The sequence below is a fragment of the Meleagris gallopavo genome, chromosome Z (assembly GCF_000146605.3).
Source record: "Meleagris gallopavo isolate NT-WF06-2002-E0010 breed Aviagen turkey brand Nicholas breeding stock chromosome Z, Turkey_5.1, whole genome shotgun sequence".
In the NCBI taxonomy this organism is placed as follows: domain Eukaryota; kingdom Metazoa; phylum Chordata; class Aves; order Galliformes; family Phasianidae; genus Meleagris; species Meleagris gallopavo.
This window is the reverse complement of record NC_015041.2, coordinates 33,432,947-33,438,479: the sequence shown is the minus strand read 5'-3', so window position 1 is coordinate 33,438,479 and position 5,533 is coordinate 33,432,947. Positions and strand designations below refer to the sequence as shown.

General features: G+C 37.9%; 1 long non-coding RNA gene across 1 annotated transcript; it reads left to right on the top strand.

The window, feature by feature from the left end:
• Positions 1-6: 6 nt before the first annotated feature.
• On the top strand, positions 7-4,714 carry LOC116217538. Its single transcript, XR_004162203.1, has 2 exons — positions 7-160; positions 3,462-4,714. It is a non-coding gene; the product is annotated as an uncharacterized LOC116217538 (long non-coding RNA).
• The last annotated feature ends 819 nt before the right edge of the window (positions 4,715-5,533 follow it).

The window sequence follows — 5,533 nt, the reverse complement described above, 5'->3', positions numbered from 1 at the left end:
GGCCCCTGCAGGCTCTTCGTTCTCCTGTATTGTGTTTTGTGAAAGCGGTGTTTCTGCCCCCTCCGACCTTTCTGCAGTGGAGAGGCTGGGGGGAGAGCTTGACTCGGTTTACTCCGTCATCGGTCACATTCCCGTCAGAAAGCGAGATGGAAGTTCGAAGGTATTGCTTCTTACAAGTCGGGCTTAGGCTGTGTGACAGCCCGGCTGCCCAGTCGGTGTTCGGGTGGGCCCCCATTAGTGGCGGCCCCAGTTGCTGCTGGTGCTGCGATGGCAGAGCGACGGCACACGGTTGGCTTCCAGCGCACCTGACCGCTGCCGAACAATGGAGCAGGACCGCCGCGTTCTGTGCAGTAGCATAGCAGACAACATGCGGTTCTAAGAATGCCTTATTTTCTTAAAAGTAACACCTGCCTAGAGGTCTGCGGCGTGTACACTCGCGTGGACCTTTCACATGAAAGCAAAGAATTGGATCTGGTGGCTTTGTGGGAGCAGGTCTGGTAAACTGAAGTGACATCAGGCCCATTCTCAGGTTGATTCTTCAATTGTGTGGCACCACACCATGACTTGTAAAGACATCTCTTCAGTAGTCTGTGAGAACAGGACAAGGGGAAACGGCCATAACCTGGGGCACAGGAAGTCCTGCACCAATATGTGAAGGAACTTCCTTCACTGTGTGTGTGATGGAGCACTGGAACAGGCTGCCCAGGGAGGTTGTGGGCACCTACATGTTTGGCCTGCTTTGCACTGGGGCTGGGCTCGATGATCTCTAGAGGTCCCTTCCAACCCCTACATTTCAGTGATTTGTGACTTATTTTATCTCAGGCTTTTTGCCTGCTTTTTCTGGCGGATTGTAGAATTGAGGCATGAAGAAATTGAGGGAAAAAATATAGTATACAAGTATGCTATATACTTTGTATACTTTATTTTTTGTATACTTTGCTATATAAAATATTTTTGTTAGGCAATATTTTTTGTTGTGTGTTTCCCTAAGTAAAAGTATTGTACAGACATGTCTGTCTCCCCCTGAACCAAAGCTTGGTCAGTGGCAGACAGGAGGTGTTCCTTCCATATTCTGAACCTTTAACCTGCATGATTTGCATTTTAAACAGCAATGACTATTTCTTGTGATGATTCTTGTACCTTTCTGAAAGTGTAGCTGTAGATTAGCATTGTTCTTTGCTCTTTGGCAGCTTGTTTAGTTTGTGACAGTAGTGACCACGGTCAAAACAGTGTTAATTTCACATTTATTGTTAAATTTGCTTGCAATTATCCTTAAGTTGACCAGAGAAGAAATGATATTTGAGTATACTTACAAGCATACTTGAAAATATTTGCAACTGCATTTTGAGAAATAATTCTTAAACAACTTCATCCAATGAAGATTAACTATTTTTCTCAGCTTGTTTTGGAGATACATAGGTGAAGAGGAGTATTTGATGCACTAATGTTGAATGTTTGCTCCTTTCTAGTGTGCTCCTCTGGCTTGTTTGCTTTCACACAGAATTTTTGTGAAGAATATAAGTAAAGCAGAATACTGCTGCTCTTGAGACTTAAATGCTCATGAGATTAATCCCATTTGTAGTACAAGGCCAAAATCTGAATCTGCATCTTTGTAGTTCTGAGGTTTTGGATTATAATAGTTTAAAAATGCTGTCGATCAGTGAGTGTGCAAAACAGATAGCACAGAGGTATTCTGATGTGAAGAATTGAGCTCTTACGGTATGGGCCGTAACCTATTAGTAAATCATAAAAAAGGGAATTCATTAAATGTATGGAGAGTTGTCAAGAGTAGCTGACATGTTCTGAGTTGGTTTTCAAAGATACTCTCCACCTGCCTTGTACAGTACTGAGTGTGCGACACATCCCTGTGTGGAGTTTGGACTGCAGTATCTTCCCTTTCTCTTTCTCTCTTTGGTTTGTTGTTAATATTATGCTGTATATAAAATTCAGTTTACAAAACTGTATCTCAGATGTCTACAGCTGCTTTCAGGTACTGGGTGTTTAGATAGGTATTCTTTCAGTTTCCATATCCTTCTGTTATTATGGCACCATATCATGCACTGGTTTTGCTCGCTGATCCAATTAATGGGAACTTTGGTTCTGTAATCTTTAGCGAAGGCAGTCATTGTGCAAGTTAATGCATTAGTAGGACTCTACAGGCACACAAACATACTGTTGCTATGAGATGTCTTTACATCTCAAACCTAATATTAGAGGTCTTTAGTAAGGCAGGTTTTGATGGTAGAAAAAGAGATTAACTAATACAAACTGGAGTTCATGGTAGGCTCGTATTGCAATGAATAGAATAGAATGTTTCTTTAGAGGGGAAGTATTGTAAGTTCATACACTTTTTTAAATTTAGTTAAAGAAAAAAAGACATCATTATTCTGGTGGCTGGGGAGGGTTATGGCCAGTGCTTACTGGAATTTATTGAACATTACGTTTTTTTATTAATCAATTACAGAGTCAGCAGACAGAGCATGAATTTGCTCAAGAGCCATATCAAAGCAGTTGTAACAGTTTAGTTGCAAAACTGATTTTTTTTGGCAACTGGTTATGCTGAGACATTTAATATAATGTCTAACAGTTCTAATTGTAAGTTAATAAAAGTATTTATTGTTTTTGAATACCAGAAGAAAATGCATGCTTAAGATGTAAGGAGTGGCTTGAGAATTCCTCTTTTCACTTCTGACATGTGTAACTTCTATGGGCATTTGCAGAGGTTGGCTGCCTAGTCTGTAAATTTTATTCTGTGGTTAAGGACATAAAAACCAACTGTGCTATCCACCAGAGATTTTTAAAAGTTTTTTCAGTAACATGTACATACCAAGTAAGGTAGTAGATGAGTGAATGTTCCTCTCATGTTTTTCTTGTATGGCTTACCAGTCCCTTCTTCTCTTTGGCCCCAAAAGGCATCTTGCTTTTTTTGATACCTACTTGAGAACAAAATGTACATACAGAAATGAAGAAATACAATGTGGTAAAATAGTTGAACGTTTTCTTCTGAATACCAGTTCTAAATGCACATGAAATGTCTGTATTATTGTGAGAAGAAAAGAATGAACAATTTATGTATGTGTGAAGTACAGTAATTGCATAGGTTTTTCAATATTATTCAACTATGTCCCTGAAAACCCAGGATGTGGTTGATTCCCGTATCCATGGAGACTTTCAAGGTGAGGCTGGATAAGGCCCTGGGCAACATGACTTAACTGTCGTGCCCCTGTTCATTGCAGGGGAGTTGGATTAAATGGCCTTCAGAGGTCCCTTGCAACTCTAAGGATTCTATGATTCTGTGATTCTAATGAAAGATTACCAATTGAACAAATTGATGGGGTCTTAGAGATGTTTCCCAGAAGTGATGCAGTAGTTGAGTACTTGACAAAAGTAAATTATTTGCTTATTTGCTGATTAATGTGATATGTATTAATATTTTGTTGCCTTTTTTTATCTTTTCAAAGCAAGATCAGTATAACTCATTCTTGTATTGGAGAGCACCATTGCCTACAATTGATTTATCTGATATTCAGAGCCTGCATGGAGACACTACATCTGCTGATAAAACTCCTTCAAGGACTGATACCATGGAGACTGAGATGGAGACCTGATCAGTTGTTTCATAGTTATACATCTACTTGCAGGAAGGTCGTTTCTGTTTGGATTCAGTTTTTCCTGTGTGGGAGAAAAAACAACGTGCTTCTGTTTTCATGAAGAAACAGTGTTATATCAATCTGAAAAGGCAAGTCAGAGCTGTCAGGTTGGTGGAATCATCACAATTAGGTACTGTTTAGCTGGCTGGAGTTGTGAACTTACTGATTTTGTGTGGAGGAGGCTATGTTTGTTTAGCATGAAGGCTTGAATTCATGGAAGCAAAGTAGAAGAAAACAACAGAAAAATTAGTTAACTTCTGGATGTAGTTATAAAAAACAGCTGGATAAGTTACACGTGGAAAGGAAATGGAAAATAGTTTAGCCTGTCCTGAACAAGAAGTGTAACTATTGTACCAAAATATGAAATTCTTCGTCGTAAAGCACAGAAACTAGTACTTTTTAGTGTTATTTTTTTTTTTCAGTGTAATAACCTAAGCCAAAAAATATAAGTCCACCAAAACCAGACAAAACATTCCCTTTTCTATGCAAACCAAAAATGAGTGTGTTGGGGATGGGAAGGGAAAAGGGGATCTAGTCTATAAGCTGCCAGTGTTCTGAATGATCAGTCTTGTGATCACTCAAAGCAGCTGGTTTTTTTTCTATTTTTAATCTATTTTTTAATCTATTCCAAAGTTAATGATTTTCTTACTCTTTGTGAAATTAAACTAGCTGGTAATGTGGAAATAGCAGCTTTGTGCAGGGTCATGAAAGGTTAATGCAGTATGAATTGTGTACCTAGTTGATTGAGTTTTAGTTTTTTGCAGATGTTGTGGATTTTGCAAAAATCTTTTTTTTATAGAAGTTCAATTAGTTCATGTTTTGTTCTTTTTTTTTTGCTGTGAAATATGATTGTAATGCGCTTTTTTGTAATTTATTAACAAGTTAAAATACAATTAGACATATATGTTTTCAGTAATAGGTTGAAATTTAAAGTTGTATTGGCAGACTGTCAGACTTGTGAATGTGACTTGTTTTTAGGTGAGTTTGTTATATTTTTGCTGGAGGCATCTTAAAATAAAATCTTTTTAGTAATGTATTTGTCAATAAAATTTTGTCTGTGCGCATTTGAAAGCCTCGGGACTATTACTGTTTGAAACTCCTGACTCTTCTCAAGATTGTTTTTGTAACTTGGTTGTTTTATTTATTGTCCTTATTTAAAAAGAGGCAACATGTCCGCCTTCTTAGTAAACAGTTCAAAACTTTTTCTCAGCATTTGTACTGTAAAATATTTTTATTGTCAGGGTCCCCTATTGCAGAAGAAAGGAAAAGGCTTACTGAATTGGACATTTTATGATGCTTGCTCAGATATGCTTTTAATTGCTACCACATTGGCAAGATATACATTTAAAACAATATTCATATTAAACATGCATTTTAATGTTAAGTCCAAATCTACTTATCTTAAGAGATGCTTTAAAAATGTCTTTAAAAGCCTACTAGATTTCTGTCAAGAATGCAACCATTATTGTTTAGTATAACCAAAGTAAATGAGAAAGAAAGGAAATACGTTTGTGGTTTTTTTGTTTGTTTTGTTTTGTTTTCAACACTAATATACTGCCTTTCTGTATTTGCAGTCTATCTAATATTTCGCACCATTCAGTATTTCTCAGGATACACTGTTTTATATGCAGGTACATGTAGCTCACCCTGAAAGTAATGCCTCCTATTTATTTCTATGGAAGCAGCTACAGATTACAGCCATGAGCAAGAGTCTTCTGCCATGCTTAGTAGAAATCCACATAGCCATCTGGAATGTGGCTAGTCTTTCATGTTGCTGTCACAACTGCTGAAACACACTGCCCGCCATCTCACTGCACTCACATCCGCTCTTTGGTCTCCATCAGCGTTCAGCAAGTGTCAGTGAATGACAGTGAGCCATTTTT